This window comes from Elaeis guineensis, chromosome 1 (genome assembly GCF_000442705.2).
Source record: "Elaeis guineensis isolate ETL-2024a chromosome 1, EG11, whole genome shotgun sequence".
Taxonomy (NCBI): Eukaryota; Viridiplantae; Streptophyta; class Magnoliopsida; order Arecales; family Arecaceae; genus Elaeis; species Elaeis guineensis.
The window spans coordinates 162,968,707-162,991,165 of NC_025993.2; the positions used below are offsets into that span (position 1 = coordinate 162,968,707).

At 36.8% G+C, this 22,459-nt stretch overlaps 1 pseudogene; it reads right to left on the reverse strand.

Annotated features, from left to right (window-relative positions):
* Nucleotides 1-14,163: 14,163 nt before the first annotated feature.
* Nucleotides 14,164-21,021, reverse strand: LOC140857018 (probable polygalacturonase At3g15720; annotated as a pseudogene).
* Between the last annotated feature and the right edge of the window lie 1,438 nt (nt 21,022-22,459).

Below are 22,459 nucleotides of genomic sequence, written 5' to 3' on the forward strand. Positions count from 1 at the left end.
TTGAGTCTTCTTCTTCGAAGCTTGACTCATCACTTTCACTCCATATAGCCATCATGGCTTTCTTCTTGTACTTCTTGAGACCCTTCTTCAGTTGTGGGCATTCAGACTTAAAGTATCCTGATTTCTTGCATTCATAACAAATAAGAGATTGCTCCTTATCCTTCTCTTTATTATGTTCTCTTTTTGTAGGTGGCCTCTTCCTCATTCTTTGTCTTTTTTTCTTCAAAAATTTCTTAAATCTTCTAGTAATGAGGGCCATTTCTTCATCCTACTCTTCATTTTCTGTATCATCGGATTCTTCATCAGATTGAGTAGTGGATTTGAGAACGATTATCCTCTTCTTTTTGACATCTTCTTCTTGGTGTTGTTTCATGCTTAGCTCATATGTCATCAGCGATCCTAGAAGCTCCTCCAAGGATAGGATATTCAGATCTTTGGCTTTTTGGATTGCGGTCACTTTGGCCTCCCAAGTCCTTAATAAAGACCTAAGAATCTTTCTCACGAGATCACTGTTAGAATAAGACTTATCAAGATTTTTTAGATCATTAATAATATCAGTAAAATGAATAAATATTTCAGTTATTGATTCATCATGCTCCATTTTAAAAAGTTCATATTTATGCACATGTATGTTAATTTTTGATTCCTTCACTTGATTAGTTTCTTCATGAGTTACTTCTAATCTATCCCATATTTCTTTAGCTGACTTGCATGTTAAAATATGATTGAATTCATTAGCATCTAAAGCACAATACAAAATATTCATGGCTTTAGCATTTAGTTGAGCCAGTTTCTTATCAACCTCATCCCATTCTTTTTCGAATTTGATTGATTCCACACCATCAATTATTCTAATGGTGTGTGTGATCCATTTACTATGATACTCCACATATCATAGTCAAGTCTCGAATAATAATTTTCATCCAAGCTTTCCAATAGGTATAATTTGACCCATTGAAAAGTGGAGGTCGATTTGTGGACTGTCCCTCGGCTAGTGAAGTGCCAACTTGAGTTGCCATAGATCTTTAGCTCTTTGATGGTTAAATCAAAGAGGGCTAGAGCACCAAGCTCTGATACTACTTGTTGTCCAGCTATGCAACCCAAGAGGGGGGTGAATTGAGTTTTTAAAAAATTTAAAATTAACTTACAACTATGAGGATTGTTTAACAATGAGCAAAATAAATGTGGAGAGTGAAATTTATGCAAGATATAGAATTTGAATGCAAAAATATAAAAAAATAAAAAAATTTAAAAGGAAGCAAGTAAGCACAACACAAACAAAAAGATTTATAGTGGTTCGGTGCAACCTTGCACCTACATCCACTCCCTAAGCTCCTACTTGAGAATTCAAATTCACTAAACCGTATTCAACCCGAATACAATGTCGGAACCTCCGACTCTAGCTATTCCAAGCTAGAACACTTATTTCTCGGGTACAAGCCAACCCAATACAATCTGATTCAAAGTTCGAATCAATCTTTCATATTTTGGAACCCTTTCAAAATAAAAAAAAATAGAATATAACAGTTAGTCACACAGAAATACAGATGTAGCTCCTTTAATGAGCAAATAAAACTTTAAATATACTTTACACAATAAGAACGAAGCTCTTCTGATTTTTTCAAGGTGGTTGAAGACTTGAATGAGCTCTTGAGGGGTTGGTGAATTTGAAATAAAAATATTTAAAACTTTTAAAGGGCTCTTGCTTAGGGTTGAAATGAATGCTTGAAAAACTTTTCAAAATTCGGTTGATTTCCTCCTTTAAGTGCCTTTTATAACTTCAAATGATGGTGGAGAATAATCTGGACTGAAATAGAACCGTTAGAGCACATTAAATGAACATTAAATATAGCCAAAACAAGCTGAAAACTAGCCGTTACGAGTTTTTTCATCGCAGGGGTCGACTCATAGGGTCGACTCATACTCATGAGTCGACTCATGGGTTCGACTTCTGTGGCACAGAACAGAAAATGACTGTTCTGTAATTTTGTCCTACACAGTAGCAGAGGTCGACTCATAGAGTCGACTCATGCACAGGGATCGACTCATGGGGTCGACTCACAGAGTGTACCGGCTAAAAATTTCAGCATGCCGTTTAGCCCCTTTTGCCATGAGTCGACTCATAGGGTCGACTCAAATTTATAAACATAATTTTTTTTTAAAAATATACATCCAAAAATATTGAAATTTCTCCAATAGATTACAAATCTTCTACTCTTGCTCTTGAGGCTTCTAAATCAGAACTTGATAAAATTACGATTTTGCTCCTGAAATACAATAAATCTTTATCCAAGCCAAAATCATTAGTAACCTCTTCAAATGCTTTGTAATCATCAAAACCAATTCAAGGAGCAACAAGGGGTTGAACCTCCTGATGTGTTAGATAGAGAAGAAGACGGTGTTCGCGGTCACTTTTCCTTCCTTGCCGATCCAACTGAGAAGGAGAAGGGCATCAAAAATGGTGGGTGGCACGTCGAGAGCACTGCGAGTGCTACTGTTCATCCCAATGAGAGAGCCGAGATGGCCGCTCTAGTGAAAGAGACTGCCATGGATGACGGCGACTGTGCCTGGATGGCATCGAATGCACCACCGATTGCTCTGTCGGCTGCTGTGGTAGTTGGGTCTGCCACTGCTGGAGACTTCTGACTACCACCATAAGAACGTTCATTTGCTGCATGATTGCAGCAATCTGGACGTCCGTGGTGACCACGGGTCATGGAGAACTGGGCTCTGCTACTGGAGGCAGGGGAGGAGCCATTTTTCGATGGGAAGAGTGCCTCGCTGATCTGATTGCTGTTGTCCATTGAGCTCTGATTTTCGTCATTGCAAGTTATCTTCACCCCCTACCTGGTGCACCAATCTGTTGCGACCAACTCTCCGTTACCTGTCATCGGGAACGAATACCTACAAGACAACGTACGCACTGACCGGATTTGTGTCCGGTGGGGATCCTCCGATACTTAAGTTAGAGCGAAAAGTTGATGAACAGTAGATGTCAATATTCAGAATAGAAGAGTTCTGACCAGAAGTGGCTTACCAGCCCTATTTTTCTCCACCCCTTTCATAGACGAGGTTCTTATAACCGTCGGACGTGATCCCGTATTTTATGGCGCTAAATCATCGGACCATAATCACGTAATGGGTCATTAAATTTTTAATTATGATGTCGTAATGTGCGTCAGTAACCATTCGTGACGGTTATGGTATGTTGAGCAGATTGGCTGACCATATGTCGATAGAATCTATGAGTCAGTCGACTATGCGTCAGGGGGTTGACCGTCGTTGAGAACTCTGAAATACCGACGGTCGAAGTAGTCGTTTGTAGTGTCCGAACATCGGTCACTTGCCGATCTTGAGTCGGTGTAGTGTGTTCGGTTGGTCGATTTAGAGTAGTGTCGGCCTGTTTGATCGATGTTCAATCGATAGTCGGTTTCAGGATCATGTCTGTTTGTGGGGCCAGAGTCGAATGTTGGTCTATCTGTGCTGAAGATCAGTCAGTTTATGGGGATCGGTCGGTTTATCCCAATAATTATCTGGATATGGTCAGAGGTTTAGAGATCTTGCAGTTTGGATCTCCAAGTAACTCTATTTCAATAACTATCTAATGGAGTTACTGAAAGCCTGATCGTTGAGAGTGTTTGAATCATTAAGATTCTCGGTCCAATGAGTGAAAAGTTTGACAATTTGTGATACTACTGGCTTTGGCAGCTATGCATGAAAATCAAAGCATGTTTTGTTTCTTTCTTTCCAGAGAATCCATAGTCCGGTTGCCAGCAGTATGTCAAGTTGATCGCCATGCAGCATCAATGGCAGTGGGTCAGATCTACTCAAGGGGTCAATTATTAAGGACCAAAGATAACAATTAACGTGCAAAACCTTGATCTACGCTTTGTACCAAAGATACCCTACCCACGGTTCTGTTGGGTCACCCATTTTATGAGACCTAATCTATTTTATAAGACCTAATTCCCCATAAATCTATACCAATTATCTATTAGATCTAATATTTAGAAAGTTTATTAGTATATTTCCAAAATTATTTTGACCATTAGTACCAAGAAAATGACTGATTACTCAAAAAAAATCCATTTCCAAGATTGTGACTCAACCATACCTAAATTATTTCAAATCAAATGGAACTCTATCCTCATGATCCAAGTCAAGTCGAATTTCTAATCCATATCCAATCCATTTAAAATTCAGATCAGATTATTTAACCGATAGCTTACTTTGACTATAAAATTCTTGACTCAAACATTATGATGCTACAAATATTACATTTTCACAGCTTATCTTTTTTATTATTTTTATTTTATATCTTATTTTTAATATTTTTTAACTTCTCTTTTGGCACTTTCTTAATTGTTATGACATAATTTTGCAATACTCTTTATTTTCTATTTTCTAGACTTACTATTATTTTAGTTCTAATTCTATTTATATAAAACATTTATTGATTTTTATCAAATTTAATATCTTATTTTAAAATTTTAATCTTATTTATATTTTTTCATATCTTTAATTTTTAATTAACATATTTTGTCAAATTTTATAGTTTCTTCATATTTTTTATTTATTTATAATTTTAATTAGCCTTTTGTATTCATATAATATATGTCCTTTTTCTACATATATCATTTAAAGATGTATTTCTCTATCTCTTTTTCTTAGCATGCATTGCACAATGGTCATTTGCTAGTTAGTGTATAACACATAACGATCCTTTTATTAACAATTTGTATAATATCATAATGCATGCTCCATGATATTTTGTTATTTAAGAACTAATATTTTTAGTTAACAATCAATTATGTTATTTATTTTATATCATAATTTTGGATGGTTAATTCATATCAAATATATTATTTTTTGCTATTTACATATAAAGGTTGCCAAACCAATTCATCACCTAAAGTAGCATCATTCACAACCATTTTTATGGGAATAATCATTCTTTTCATGTAATAGTGGAATTTGTTGGTACATATAAACCGACCTCATCATCAAGCCATGTGACAGCATCAAAGTAATTTGAGAATTATATTAATCAGAATATATTTGTAGGTTAAGTCAGCTGTTTATCGATCTGCATTAACTTTCAGCTCAACTCTTTGACGATCTGAATAGACCAGAATTAGTTCTTGATGAAGTATGATCAGATCGGTTGTTTATCGATCTACCATATGGGATATTGTACCAAGACCGACGTGATCGATATGATACTAAAATATACAGACAGTTGTCTTACAGCTATCGGCCAACTCAACAGCAACTATCTTCCAACCGTACTATAACTAATTTTTATGTGAATAAACAACTCATGACCTCCATACAGCTGACTATTCTGTTATAACAAACTAACGGCCTAACAAACTCTCTTAACAGCCTAACGACCTAAGTAAGTCCCTCTCTATATAAAAAGGGACAGAGTATCCTCCATAAAGTAAGTCAGAACTCATAGAGCCAAGACTCTGCTGAATCCTTTTCAGCTTTCTCACTGAAGAAAATAGGAGTCCCCACTTCGCTCATCCAGAATCTCTTTTTTTGTCTTCTAATTTTTTTATTTTTATTATCTATTTTTAAGACTCTGACTGACTTAAGCATCGGAGGGTCCTAAATCAGAAGGTGCCCCACCGGTCATAAGATTTCTTATGTAGGTTCACTTGTGGCTCACATAAATCTGATCATCGGTAATGCTCCAGCTCGGTCCAGTACCGATCTCATCTTCTTTCCGAAGCCTTACGACAATAGATTTGGCGCTAGAGAAAAGGTATCACAATTTCAAAAAAAATTTGATAAAAATGGTGAACAAAAAGGCATAGAATCATCCTCATTCTGCACCATCTTGAAGGTTTCAAATCTGTTATGAGGTTACAAGGGGCATCTGATGCCCTACTCTGTATTGCCTTCCCAATTATCCTAAAAAATCTATAAGAATCTGATTCTCTAGACTCCAACCAGGATCCATCTCCTCCTTCAAACAGTTGACAAAATTGTTCATTGCTTATTTGGTAATAATCGAATCCATCTGATGAATATTAACAGTCTTTCTACTATTAAACAGTAAGAGGGTGAATCTCTCCATGAATATGTGGTATGCTTTAATGTCGCTACATTGGAAGTTAAAAACCTCAATGAGTCCATTGCAATGGCTGTTTTGAAGTAAGGACTCCATAGCAATCAACTAATCTTTTCCTTCAACAAGAATTATCCAGATACTTATGAGCAAATATTGATCCAGATCCAAAAATATGCTCAAGTTGAAGAAGAAAAAGAGAGCATACTTCACCAAACGAAGAAGGAAAAGAACAAAAAAAATAATCCCAAGAAGAAGACTGTGAAAATCAACAAGAAAGCAATTCTGATCAACCTCAAAAAAATTTGAGATCCAAAAGTCCACCTTGGCGATTCGACACCTACACCTCACTATTTGCTCTTCGAGCTCCAATACTGATAGAGATCGAGGATCAAAGATATCTTCACCGACATAATTCTATGAAAATTTTATTAGCAAAAAGAGATAAGAGAAAATACTGTCGCTTCCATCGAGATCATGGCCATGATACTAAAGAGTGCTGACAACTTAAAGATGAGATCGAGATACTAATCCATCGAGGTTATCTTGACAAATATATTCAAGATCGGACAAATCAAACTACTGAACAACGACCGACAATGAAAATGAGCTCAATAAGCCCACTGCTAGGGTCATTAACATGATCTTGGGTCTCGATGGAGCTTGGGGAATAGTTGAAGTAGTCAAAGACCCTTCTACAAAGTAGCAACATACTGACAGTATAATTTTATTTTCTGATGATGGTGATATCAAAGGAGTCCAAACTCATAATGATGCTATTGTCGTCTCTATGATAATAGCAAAATATGATATAAAAAAGATATTAGTTGATAATGAAAGCTTCGCAGACATATTGTTCTATGATATATTCCAAAAAATGAATATGCTAGATCAGTTAAAATAGATCGATACTTTGCTGGTCAGATTCTCTGAAACATTCTATAGCTATGGAAGAAGAAATTATTCTGCTATGGAAGAAGAAATTATTCTATTGGTCACCATAGGGAGAGAACCTCAACAATCCACTGTACAGCTCATCTTTTAGATTGTCAAAATACTATTGGCCTACAATGCTATTCTTGGCCGGCTAAGACTTAACGCCCTCATGATTGTAATTTTTACTTATCATCTATTAGTCCGATTCCCAACAAAAGATAGAGTCAGAAAAATATGAGAAGATCAAATACTTGCTAAGCAGTACTTTTTGATTGCTACAAAGATGAAAAAATTAGTAGAAGCTCTATCAATTAAAATATCTGAGCAAAAAGATAAAACTGAGGTCAGTAAGAATTGAGGAGAACCAATCGAACAATTTATTACTATTCTTTTAGGTAAAGATTTAGAGAAAACTATTTAGATTGGATCTCAACTAAATTCTAACCTAAGAGAAAAATTTATATCTTTTCTTGAAATAAATGCTGATGTTTTTATCTGGTCAGTCTCTGACATATCAAAATTTTCTACCGATGTTATTGTACATAAGCTAAATATTGATCCAAAGCATAAAACAATGCAACAAAAAAAAAGCTTCATCCCAGAAAAATAAAAGGTAATAGATAAAGAGGTTGATAAGCTTCTGAAAGCTAAGTTCATTAAAGAAGCACGATATCCAAAGTAGATTGCAAATATTATCATGATCAGAAAAATGAACGAAAAATAGAGGATGTATATTGATTATACCGACTTCAATAATGTCTACCCAAAAAATAGTTTTTTCCTCTCAAGAATTGATCAACTTATTGATGCCACCTTGGGACATAAACTATTGAGCTTCATAGATACTTTTTTTGGCTATAATCAGATCAGAATAGCACCTAAAGATGAAAAAGATACAGTTTTTATCACTGAAAGAGGTTTATATTGTTATAAATAATGCCTTTTGGTCTTAAAAATATAGGTGCTACATACCAGCACTTAGTCAACAAGATCTTCAAGCAACAAATTGATCATAATATAGAGATCTATATTGACGATATGTCAGTGAAAAGTGCTAAAATAGATAGGTATATTACTGATCTAGAAGAAGCATTCGGAGAACTCTGTAAATATCAAATAAAGCTCAATCCTAATAAATATGTTTTTAGAGTTATATCAAAAAAATTTTTGGATTTTATAGCGACCCAAAGAAGAATTGAAGTTAATTTCGAAAAAATTCGAGTGCTACTTGAGATGACACATCCAAGCATCATAAAAGAGGTACAACGGCTTATCGAATGGATAGCATCACTCAGTCGATTTATATCTAAATCAGCTGAAAATATCTTCCTTTCTTTAAAATTTTGAGATAAATTAAAGACTTTAACTAGGCAGATGAGTGCCGAACTAGCTTCGATGATCTTAAGAAATACTTCAGCACAGCCCCATTTCTATCAAAACCAGTTGAAGGTGAAAAATTCTTCTTGTATTTATTTATTTCAACTAATGTTATTAGTTCAATTTTGGTTTGAGATGATGCAGGAACATAGAAGCCAATCTATTATACTAGCAAATTATTTTGAGATGCTGAAACTTGTTAGTCTAAAATCAAGAAAATGATTTATGCTCTTATTACATCGGCTAGACGACTTCGATCTTATTTTCAAGCTCATGCAGTTGTTATTCTCACCGATCAATCTTTGAAATCAATCTTACAATGATTTGATACTTCAGATCGAGTAGCCCAGTTGGCTATTGAATTAAAGTGAACTTGATATTCATTATTGATCTCCAACTTCGTTAAAATCTAAAATAGCCAGATACGATAATGCTCGAGTAAATCTAAAATCTTTCATAAAGAAGATTTAGTCCTTCTCCGAGCTAAAGTTTCAAAATCCACAGAACAGGAGAAACTTGCTCCGAATTGGAAAGGACCTTATCAGATTATAGAAGTGATTCATCCAGGAGTTTACCGAATTGAGAGTTTAGATGGCACGGTCATTCCACAAACATAGAATGTTGAGAATCTCACAATGTCCTATCAATAAAGTTTTTCAAAAAAGCTTTCAACTTTTGAAGATAAATTTCTAATTATTTGAAAGAAGACGGTATAATTTTCTATCAAAAAATTCTCTTTCATCCAAACTAGATCAATGAAAATCGATCAAACAATGATGATAATAAATAAAGTTCATGTCCAAACCAAATCGATACCAAACTGATCAAGAGATAAATCTATCCAAACAAAGCTATGATGTCCAACCAAACAAGAATAGTATAAAGAATTTCATTCAAACGAGGTCATGATATCCGATTAGAAAAGGAATGATATTTGTCTAAATGAGGTCACAAGATTCGACCAACAAAGATGGAAAAAAGACAAGTATTCAAACGAGGTCGGAAAGAGCCGGATTAAGGCTATAACAATCCCAACCGATTCAAGACAACTTAAAGCGAGACATTCGATCTTCGGATTGAACCTGATAAATAAAAGATGTGAGATATCCGATCTTCGGATTGGACCTTACAAATGAAATATGCAAGACACCCGATCTCTGGATTAAACCTTACAAATGAAAGGTGTGAGATATCCAATCTATGGATTGGACCTCATATATAAAAGATGAGGAATGCGCGATCACTGGATCAGACCTCACAAATACTGATTGAAATATTCGATTTTTAGGATAGATTCAACAAAAATTTAATTAAAAGCATCTAGATCCATAAATTGGGCTTCACTACATCGATTCAAAGTGATTAATGATCGAAGTCACATAAAGACATCACGGGTCAAAGTTCTATAGACAAAAAGATTCGATCTGCCATTCCGAACTCAAACAAAGGTCCTCCTTACTTCTTTAGGATGAATTATCAAAGATTGAATTATTTCAAGTCAATTAATTTGATTTAGTTCAAGTCAATAGCAAGCTTACATTTGGCTGCCTCGGTTTTATTATTTTGGCTGAGATCAATCAATGTCTATTAATACTTTGGTTATCTACTCACCCAAGGCCGACTTATGTATACTTATAATTATCTGATCGAAGTCAGATGATGATCATCTATTATGAATGACTTAAGAAAAATTTGAAGTTTTTTGAGATATTAAAACCTAGATTGGGTTAATCAAGATCGGAACTATCTGATCTAAAGAGAAAAAACATGAACTTGAAGAAGAGTTTATTTCATTAATGTTAAAAATATTTATAAAAACCCACATTGGGCTAATACAAAAGTTTCAAGGAAGAAAAAAGGATTACAAGGATAATTCAGGTTTCAGCCTGAGGATCATTTGCTGGAAGAGTTAGAGCGAATCTTCATTAAACAATTTCATTGGAATAACTTCGACAACTGAGACCTCGACTGGACTGATTGGGACTTCGATCAGAGGTACTTTAGTAGGAGTGGCAGGTGGCACCGTAGTGTGGACCTCGAAAGTAGTTTCAGAGGTCACTTCAGCTGCTGCTGTCAGAGCTGCCTCCATGATAACCTTACTGAGATCAAGATCGAAAAAGAGCTTTATGATCAAACTCTTGCAACTTAGGAAGTCGTAGTTGAAGGCTCCCTCTAAAGCCTTCATCACTTCATCCTGGAAGGCATCTGAAGCCTTATAATCTTTGATGACCTTCGACATACGCTCCTTATCCTTATCAAGGTACTTTTGATATGAAAGAAGGGCTACATCATATTTTTCGATTCTCGACTTAGCTTCCTTCAGTTTGGCCTCCAACTCCAAAGTCTTCTTTATCTCCTTCTGTAGCTTATCTTCCTGGCTATTATCTAACACTGATTATCCAAGAGCTACTGATTCTTCTCTTTTATTGTGTCCATCTTTCCATGGAGTTGCATCTTCAGTCCCTCAGCAAATTCGCTTTTCTTGGCAGCCTTCTTCTTCACTATCTTCTTGACCTCTTCGACCATTTTCTTAGTCTCCTTCTCGATCTTGAGCCCCTCTTCTAGGGACTTTTTATTCTCAAAAAACCATATCAGATGCTCATTAAGCACCCTGATAACATGGCCGACTGCAGAAGGAAAAAGGGTAAACATTGTTAGACCAGTGAAAAGTCGATGTAAAAGAAAATATTCCTAAGTGTCCTTTAGCTGACCCTTCTTCTCCCCAAGCCTAATTTAGCCCTTTACCTAGGAGGTCACATCCCAGATTGTCATTTTGAGGGGCATGTTCTTATCCTCTTTGCTTCTTGTATTCCTTGTAATTGAAAGTATACTTCATATATCAACTTTCTTTTATTTTTCTACTTTCTTACGTTGTACATATTCTATATTGAATATATTTGATGTCCTATGGAGCTCACTGCTCCTATCACTCCTTTTCATCAAAAAAAAAAAGAAAAACTATCCATGCTTTTATGGATCATATATTGATCCAGAAAGGCAAAATAATGATAGATGGACGAAGGGATTTTAGGTTAAAATGCTCTACGAATAAAAAATTGAAGGAATTAAAGTTGTCTTTCAAGAAATCAGTAAAGCTGAAGTCATGAGATTTCCAATGAAGGGCAAAAATATTTTTATTTTTTTTTAAAAAGGTTACGATCAGATTATTGGAAAACCGATGGTTCTTGAAGGGTTTAACCAAAGAAAAGCAGTACAAAATAAACCGGAGATCTGGAATTCTTGGAAGGGAAAAGAAAAGAAGGGTCCGGTGCTTTGGAGGAGGATCCAAGGGTACAACGTTGGCTTCAAAGAGGAGGCGGCAGTGGCGGGGCCGTGCCCAGTTCCCTCATCTTCACTGCACTCCCCCTCTTAAACTTCCTCTTCTCAATTCTATCTCCAGTTTCATGAGGACAAGGCTGCGAATAGGTAAACTGTTGGCAAGACTTAACTATTTTGTGTAAAGATTACTTCGAAGAAAATTATCTGCAACCTCCTAGTTTAATGACACATTTTTATGGGTCCCTAAGTACCAAACTTAGCATAAGAGTCATTGACGGCAAGTTTGAAAGACTTTGCTTTATAAAGATAAAATGGAGGAAAGATATCGGTAGATTCTTGTTTTAGTAGTCAATTATTTTTAAGTCACTAGATTACGGGCTTCACATCAAGCGCCAAAAGTCTGTTCAGGTTTCACATATTTTTAAAGAAGAGAACCTGGAAGCATATTGGGTGGCTTCTAAAGCACTGGCGGGTGATTTTGTGTTGCCAGGATCATCACGTATTCCGTCTCACTTTTATTCCATTCTGCATGCTTTCTGGTCTTTGTGGTGCAATACGCAGTATAAGGTTTAAGTTGGGCTTTGCCTCTTTTGCTGTACCAAAAAAACGAAAGCGGCAAAAGTCTTCTGATAAGCTTCCTGACCTTTGGTAAATATAAGATTCAACTTCGTATGTGGCAAAACTCATTCATAGATCTTATATATCCAATCCTCCTCATTATGGCTAGATTTATTCTGGATCATGTATATCTCACAAATTTAAATTCTTTTGATAATTTTTTAGCCATCCCAAAATTCAGCACATTAATGTAAGAGTATTATTTTTTTAACTAAAACTCATGGGCAATGTTTCAACTAGTTCCGCACGCTTTTGCCAAGAAGACTCAAATATATTTTCAGATTTTTTGCATACACCTTCGCAAATATGGCTTATTATATTATTTATCCTTCAGAAATAACTATTTGCAGATATCCCTAAAATTTTCTTATTTTTTCAAGGATACACCTTTCATTAGTTTTTTGGCTAAAATGATGTTAATAAACTATTTTAAAATAAAATGGTTATATTACCTTTTTGCACTAATATCCCTAAAAGATTCATAAAAAATATAGATCTTCACGATATAAATTAAGTATTGAATTTCTCAAGGATATTATGCAAAAGGGTAAAAGTGTTTATTTATGCTTGAAATAATTATTTACATTGTTCGTCAAAAATATAAAGAAGGGGTGTGACTGCAAATAAGGTTATTTGAGGGATGTTTGTGCAAATAATGATTATCAAAGAACAAATATGTAATAAGCTGTCTTTAAAGGGGTATTTTTGCAAAAAAAAAAATTCTATATTTTCCTTATAAAAATTTCTTTGATGAGTGCCAACTAGTCTTAACATGTTGTGTGCCGAGACTAGCTCATGCATATTTGGCACCCTAAGTTCGAACTAATCAATCCTGATGCTATGCATGTCGAGACTAGCTCATATTTTATAAAAACTTAGTACTGAAGTTAGTTTTTATTTGAGATGAAAATGATATGATGAGTTCTAACTAGTCCCAACACATGACATGCTGAGACTAGTTCATATTTGACATTCCAACTGATCTTCAAACTTAGTCCCGATCGAGTGGACTCCGTATGTTAATTTATTGAAGTGAAACATTTTACTCAATAATCAGCTAAAATTCATCAACAATTATTTCATTTATCATTTGCATTACACAGATATTCAGTCAATCATAATCTCTATTGATACAAATGATGATTTTCCAACTAGCAGTAATTTTCACTGCTAGTGCAAACAGGGGACTGCAGGGATGACTGTGCCATTCTTTGTTCCCTGTGCATTAAAGCAGGAGGCTTTGGCCTGATCTTCAGGGTTTGCAGCTTCGATATTTATGGTCGCCAATGTAATGTTTGTGCAAGGTGTGCTTTCACTACAATGAAGAACAATGGCTTCATCATCAGCTGATGATCCATTGAGTCTAACATATTGCACATCACTCACTTGAACAGCCGACGTCTTCACCGTTGAATGCAACCAAGGAAAACAAGATAAGTGATTTAGATAAATTTGCACATCCCCCAGACAAAATAATTTTAGCTACTTGAATATCTTTCATGCATCTCTAAACCAAGATATGAAGTTTTTTTTCTGCAGCTATCTTGTGTTTTTCCAATCATTTTGATATGAGTAGTGCTATGTATACCCATCCACACCTTGAGATGTGGAGCATCTCCTTGCACTTTTGTATTGCAACTATTTTCCTTCATGCATGCTCCTCTATCAGCACTAGATGCATGGTTGATGCAAGAATAAGAGAATATTGTTGCAACTCACCAAGCATGTACATGGTTATCATTTTGATGCCATGTTAATTTAGCGCTGCTTTTGTATCATAATTGATTGGCACATTGCTACATTATTGAATTGAAAAGGTGGAAGTTTTACCTTGTTGGCACAATTTTTGCTATGCTCGCAATAGTACTGATCTATTATTAGGGGCCTCCTCACTGAAAAGAAATTGATATCCTCAAAAGTTATCCCTTTTGCATAACCGGATCCACCCTAGTAGGAAGGAATTGAGTTAGCAAGGGGGAAAAACTCAACTTTCACGGAAATATTGTAGCAGGACAAAACAGTCGTAATCTGAGAACCAACTGCACTTAATTTCAGATTATTGACATGCAACTCTTGCTTTCTCTCTCTCTCTTACAAATCTAATGTTTTCTAATTGGTCGAGAGCTTCGACCCTATTGCTGATGGTTTTGATTCCTGATTAGCATCTCTTTTCAGCTAAGAGATCCAGTCCGCAAAAACACAATGTTGCTCTATATTGCAACAGGTAGGCACACTTTATCATAACTTATCACTTTTTGACTATTAAGAACAAAATCCATATTGAGAGTGTACCTGCCATGTCTTTATTCTTACACCATTGGTAGTATTGTAGAAATTACAAGAGGAAACATAAATTTCCTCAACTTGCGCTTTTGAGCCTTGTCTACCCAAGCTTCCAATACTAGAAACAAGCAAGAAAATGAGGTTCATTAGTGAAGACATTCTTTAAAAAGATTTTAAGACATGTTAGGATGATATAGCCAGGTTCAACGTCCCATCACTTATTTTTTAAAATTTTCAAAAAAAAAGGATAGAGAAGGATACATAGATCACACCATTTAGAGATGCACCATTCAAGATTCGAACATAGAACCCTCTGATTTAGAAACGTATGACCACCGAGGCATGTCCCAATTCATAGTTGTTGCCTTACATTGTAAGGACATTAGCTTAGTGTTTTGATATAAAATGACAGAGAATTAACAGTATTTTCCTCCAATTTCTCAAGCTATTCAATTTAGTTACATTTTGAAAACAATATTATGTTGATCATCTGATTTGGATTTTTCTTTTTGTTTAATATAAAAAGCTAGCAGGTTTGTTCTTGAAGACGGCCAGCCGGACCCTTCCATTTTGTTTTCCATGTCATTGATCACATTTTTTTCTTCATGGCATTGCCTACATAAAATATCGTGACAAGCAGCGGAAACAAACCTTATGCCATGGCCTGGACCGCAGTCTATCCAACTGACGTTTACGTTGCTAGTGCCGTTTCCAATGGATACGCAATCATCCCCTGTAATCATTAGACAGACAGACACCAGCTTAAAGTCTTAAATTTTTGATGTTTTTAATAGATTGTATTATTGGAAACAAAGCATGGAAACTTATAGTGAAAAGGAGACTACCTGTGCCAATGGTAGAATTAGTGATTTGCACCTGTTGGCTTCTTTCAATGTGCACACCATCCGTGTTTGGACTATCTTCAGGAGCTGATATGTGGACATTGGTGACATGGGCACCAACAGTGTGTCTATGACTACATGCATCTTAGGACTGTCCTTGAAATTTAAGTTACTCAGCTGGACGTTCGTGCATCTCTGAATACCCAAGGCCTACATAAAACAATTTTTATCATCTCCTAATTAGTATAATTTCTGATCAAATCACTTTTTCATGCGAGCCCATGAACATGCTAGCTGTTGTTCTTGTTCTTGTTCTTGTTCTTGTTTTGTTTTGACTCGATTGTCGCAACCATCTATCTATCAGATATTCTCTGGAATTTTGCAAACATGATGCATTATCTTTACACCTGATTGCATAACAAGAAGTGGTAGGTTTGGCATATCAAGCTTAGCAGCATCTCATGCTTCTTTTTTTTAAGTTATTAGTTGATAGTCTATGGCAAGATTCACTGTCTAATATCGAATTCTGTACTAATATTATCTTATTATAATATCGGTACGTAGTTCGGTATGATACAAGATGGTGCATCAAGTATCGATATAATATGAGATATCGTATCGGTATTAAATTGGTATAGAATGTACCAAATGGTTTGATCTGGTACAGTATTCCATGGTTTCTGACTAATTTTTTTGCTGGAGCCGACACATGTTCTATCATAGAGGCTTCGTAAAGGATGCCATTGAGATTTTGCTAATCAATATGCTGGAAATAACCACATGCAGAAAGGGAAAATGCTAGGTTTCATGAATTTTCAATGTGGTTTTAATAATAATATTATCCATTTAAAGTTTTATGATTGTGTTGGCTACTCTAAGCTAAAAAAAAAAAAAGAAAATCTTGGCAATGACATGTTAGCAATAAGAAAGCATATTTTGATCGACAGATCAACCGATCTAACAATTTATTTTGCAAAACGATGGGAATTCACCCCTAGGTCAACGAACTGCTGCATGGTGGCATTAAAAGGCTAATAGGTTGTTGCCATATTTGTCTTTTAAGTTGTCATCAAAAGAAAGTGATTCTACCAAGACTACAGTTAAGTTACTAGAAACAGTTGTAGGAATGAAATGATTCATATTTTTGACATAAAAATAAATGTGGCTATTTGAAACACAGGTTCGTTAGAAAGGCTAAATGTATAATCTCGAAAAGCAAATACTAGTAATCATATGCCATGCATGCACGTTTAATTGTTAGAAGTTAACAGCACTCACCTTTGGCGCGTTGTCGCATTGCTGCGATAGAAAAAGGAACAAAAACAAAAAAAAAAGATTGAGTCCAATTGATTGTTGAACGAAAAAAGTGGGATTTTTAAAGTGAAATATATTGAAATGTGGAGAGAAAATGGCAACCTCCTGAGCTCTACAATCCCACCAAATGGAACCTTGACCATCAATCAGACCCGATCCATTAATGGTTAGACCGTTAATGTGCTGGAAGATGATCCATATATCTTCCTCTAATGTCCAAGTTTCATTGGGTGCCAAGATGGTTCCATCAATCTACAATACCAGGTTCCAAACAACTGTATTAGAAATGCATCCATACACTTGCCAAAGTCTCATCTCGTAGGTCTCCTAAGTTCTTTTAGGTAGTGTTTGGTTGCCGGGAATAAAATGGAATAAGGGAAACAATACCTGTATGTGGATGGGATAGCTGCAAGGCCCTTCGAAGGACACTGCACTCAGCAAGAATGTCTTCCCTTCTGGTACGAGGAAGGTCGGAGCGTCATCATCAGAATGTGCGCCTACGCATGCCGCATCCCATGCATGCATGAATGCCTGTATAGTAAGAGATACCATGAATCCATTATCCATATCGTATGCAACGCATTCATTAGCTAAGGTTTTTTTGTGTCAATCCTTAGTTAATCTTGCTATAGATTAATTATTTTTCACTTAAAGATGATAAAAATATACAACCATATAAATATACTATTGAATTGATTAATCATTTACTTCGTAATATTTTGAGCTACCGCCATAAATTTAATTATCCAACTTATATTTATAATTATATCCATACTTTGGTATCTGAATTGTATCCATATTTGTTTAAAATAAATATGAATATAAATTTTTATATCTGAATAATATCTATATCCGTATTTATATTCGTCAAAAAAAATAAATATGAATATGGATATGCTGGTATATCTGATCTCTGTCGTAGCTAGTGTCATGTTGTCAACAAGCCAAATGAAAGGAGCTAAAAGAGTTCATATCAGCAAAACCACATCGGCTTCCCTGCATTGATGTCATCCAGAGACTGTAACAAAATTAACCTAGCTACAAGATCATTTTCTTCTCTCTCTCTCTCTCTCTCTCTCTCTTATATATATATATATATATATATTATATATATATTTTTTATATTTTATTTTTTTTATATTATTATATATATATATATATGTATATTTATATATATGATCATTTGTCATAGCCTGTCTTGAACTACTTCAATTCACGCATCTAAATCATTTCGTGTTTGCATGCATGTTTTGAGTGAGTGAGAGAGAGAGAGAGAGCGAGTTGGAAGTTATTATGCCTCAGTGTCATTCGTTGTGCCATCTCCTATGGCTCCATAGTCTGTAACATCAAAATTGGATCTGACAACACTCCAACAGCCAGTGCAGCAAAAAGAAGGACGGGGAGAACATAAGCAACTCCCTGCAAATATATATATATACAGAGATTATATCAAAAAAAAAAAAAGAGACAAACAAACCAAGAGACCGTTTGTTTCAGCGATATTGGGATATTGGAATCGAAATAAAATATAAAAGCAAACTTATCAGCTCATCACCATGCTGTCCTTAGGTTTAGTGGTAGGGGACAAGTTGTACAAAGTGCCTCAAGACTAGGCTGGGCTAATGATTTATATGATAGAGGGTTCATTGGACAGGTCCTTTATCCTAATAAAGAAAATATTTATATTCTACCCCCCTCAAAAAGGGTAAATTTCTATGTGGTTACAGTAAATGTATATACTATTTCTTATGGTGCGAATTTATAAGGGAAGTTACTGCCTGCCAATTATTCTTTCAAAAGTCTGGATACACCTAATGGTGGTGGAAAAAAATCGTGATCGGCATGCAGTATTTTTTTTTTTTTTTTGATGGAAAGAATTAGGGAAAACCTAACCCATATATTATATTACTTATACTTATCTACATATGTATTATGTTTGGTGAGGATAATTGTGTTCTCATCATCTTTTACCCTCTGCTGGGACAAAATTACACCAACCACTTTGCAAATTACACCCTTGTATTTTACCAGGAATCATCTGGTACAATAATTGGTGGTGAACGACCAACGCCTTGTACTTTACCCTCTGATGCTGTAGAAGACTTTAGTTATTGTTGTGGTCAACTCTCCATCATCTATCGTCAGGAATGAACATCTGCAAGACAATATCTGCACTGATCGGATTTATGTCTGACGGAGACCCTCCGATACTTAAGTTAGAGAGGAAAGTTGATGAATAGTAGATGTCAATATGCGGAGTAGCAGAGTTCTGATCAGAAGTGGCTTATCAGTCCTATTTTTTTTACCCCTTTTTATACATGAGGTTCTTGTAACCATCGAACGTGGTCCCGTGTTTTATGGCGCTAAATCATCGGGCCATAATCACATAGTGGGTCATTAATTTCTCAATTATAACGCCATGATGTGCGGCCGATAACCGTTTGTGACGGTTATGGTATGTTAAGCAGATTGGCCGACCATATGTTGGTAGAACCGATCAAATATCGGTAGAACCGACCATATGTCGGTAGAATCCATAAGTCGGCCGACTATGCGTCGGGAGTTGACCGTCGGTTGAGAACTCTGAAATACCGACGGTTGAAGTAGTCCGCTATCTGTCGTGTTGAACATCGGTCACTTGCCGATCTTGAGTCGGTGCAGGATGTTCAGTTGGTCAGTTGAGAGTAGTGTCGGCCTACTTGGTCGATGTTCAGTCGGTAGTCAGTTTCAGGGTCATGTCTATTTGTGGGCCAGAGTCGGGTGTTGGTCGGTCTGCACTGGAGATCAGTCGTTTATGGGAGTCGGTCGGTTTATCCCAACAGTTGTCCCTCCACTTCTGAGTCCAATGGTGAGTTGCCGCGTGCATCGCCACATGGTCAGTTGCCTTGGACGAAAGGAGTTGTTGTCTGTCATGTTGAATTTCGACTCTACCACCACATTCTCTGGAGTACGATCGATCAATCACTTTGTCATCTTTGAGCTGTCGTATCAGCAGGAAGATTTGGTATCAGGCATCATTTGTGAAAGGTAGCCAGCATCAGACATTATAGCGGGAAGGCGAACCGACGTCGTGCAATTTGATTCTAGCATGTAGGTTTCCACCATGCGTCAGGGTGTCATTGGGTCGGAGTTGTGCATGCGCATGGAGGCGACGTGGTTTATTTGGTACAGGTGCATCGAACCATCGGATCCATGACTAGTCCAGATGCTACCACGTGTCATCATCCGATGTTGTCTCGATCTGACCACTTTCATCTGGGTCATTGGGTGTTCCTCTATATAAAGGACCGCTATCAGCTAGGTATTTACCTTGCTATTGTCTCTTCTAGCATGGAAGCTCTATCAGAGAGCTGCTCTCGTGCGAAAACATTCCTTGTTGTTTTCTTTTTTAAGTTTCCTTGAATCTTTGATAGTTCTTTCGATGGGCAAGATTTCTGCAGGGGATGGTTGGTCGGAAATTTCAGCCAACGACTCCCTATCGGATCGGAAGTTCTCTCATTCTCGGGTCCGACTGTTGGTCGATTTCGGAAGCAGCATTGTGCTTCGGGCTGTCGTCTGTTTTTCACTCATGGTGCCGATGGTGGGGTCAATGACCCATTACCATAGATCCCGTGTCCTCGTCTCAGTGCACGATCAAGGTCATCTTCGATGGTGGACGAAAATCTGAAGCCCTCCTCTAGCTCTTCTATGAGGAGGGTACGATCATCAACCGAATGAGACCCTCTCTATTCTAGTACGAGTGGGTCAAGCTGTTGATGTGGTTGGTCGAGCAATGTGATCGGTCAATCATCTTCATAACTCAACTTGAGTCGTATCGTCTCCGAGCTGGAAGGTGGAGTTTGTCGAAGAAGTCGATTCAAGGTGAGCCTGCCGATTCTTCAGTGGAGTGAAGGGCAGCAATGAAGATTAGTCGGTGTTTTCTTTGGTTTCTCTTTTTGTAAAGAAAGATGTAATCGAACTTCGATCCAATTTTATAATCTTTATTTTTTGATAATGAAAAAAATACTTCTGTTCTAAAATGCTCCTCTGTATCGTCGAGTCTGCAATATCTATTTATAGAATAATCTCTGAATGTAGATCGTAGATCCGACCATTTCACAACTTTGTAGAATCTGCTAGTCGTATAGTTTCCGATGTATTTAGTTTGGATAACAATGGTAAATTGAATATCCATTACCCGAAGCTTGATCGGGTTTATACGTCGTATTGTTTGATAATCGGTGGCAAACCGAATATCCCTCGACTGACTGTGGCTATGTCGGTATAGTTCCAATCCGACCTTGGTCGTCTCGGCATTTTGCCTTTCTTAGTTGATACTAAGTCGGCAAATTAGCCAGCTACTTCAATGGAGAGCCGACTATGAGGGCAGCATGGCTTTTGTGGAGAAAGTCTGCGTCGCCGGTACTGATCTCCAGTTGAAGTTGATAAGTTGGTTCTGCAAGAAAATTAGAATGTAGTCGATGTCGAGATAGTTGATCTTCTGGCTTTTATAGTAAAAATTAAAGCACAGTCGATGTCGAAATAAAGTCGGTCTTCTGGCTTTTTACAGTGAAAGTCGAAGTACGGTCGGTGTCGAGACAAAGTCGGTCTTCTGATTTTTTACAGTGAAAGTCGAAGTATATTCGGTGTCGAGATAGTCAATCATCTGACTTTTACAGTGAAAACCTACATATTTGATGTCGCTTTAAAATCACAGTCGGGATGTCAGTTTTTTCAAGAGGACCGAAATATAGTCGACACTAAAGCAGTTGATTCTCCGAGTAGTTGCATTCGGAAGGAAGTCGAGTAAAATAAAATATTCGTCATGCTTTTATTAGCTAATTGTCGAAACAACAACAACATCATCGTGAGGACTTTGAATTCTCCGAACATCCTCTTTCGTGAAAGTTATTACATTGAGTTATTGTCGTTTCACCGACTCTTCTTCGAGAGTTATCTCTCAGTTCAGTCGTCCGAAGATCATATTGATGACTCCCACAGTCGGTTGATTATTTACAGCTTCCTCAGTCAGCTGGAGTTGAGTCGGTGGATCTCTTTGATATTTTTTAAGGTAGCCTTGTCGTATTAGGGCCTCTATTTCATCACTGAGCTGGATGCATTGTTCGGTGTCATGGCCGTGGCCATGGTGAAACCGGCAATACTTCCTTCGATCGCAGTTCCTCATTTTTATCGGTTGAGGGTGCCGTAGATATTCTGCCCCTTCGATCTCTATGAGGATCTGTGCACGAGAAATAGAAAGAGGGGTATAGGAGTCATATCTGTTATACGTTGGCCTTGGACTCCGTCGTCGGGTGAGGCTTGCTTATTAGTCGGGGGCCTACTTGATTCGGCTGGAGCTCCACTCTTCTTTTACTTTTTCTTCTGACTTTTGCCTTCTGTTTGGCGTCAGTCAGAAGTTTCTTCGTCTGCAAGCATGTATTTGTACGAGCACTCTAAGAGTTCAGCATAAGTTCGAAGAAGAGTTTTATCTGGAGAATAAGTGAATCGAGATCTCCTCAGACCTTTTTTCATGGCTGATATGGCCATATCTTCATTGAGTCCTTGACCTCGAGCGTGATCGCGTTGAATCAGGTTATAAAATTTTGAAGTGTTTCGATCTCTCCTTATTTGATCGAGAAGAGACTATCCGAAGTTCGCAGCGACCTCCGACTGGTGCTGAAGTGGGCCACGAAGGAATATTCCAGCTGTCCGAAAGAGTGGATGCTTCCCGATCGAAGCCCGGAGTACCAGGCTC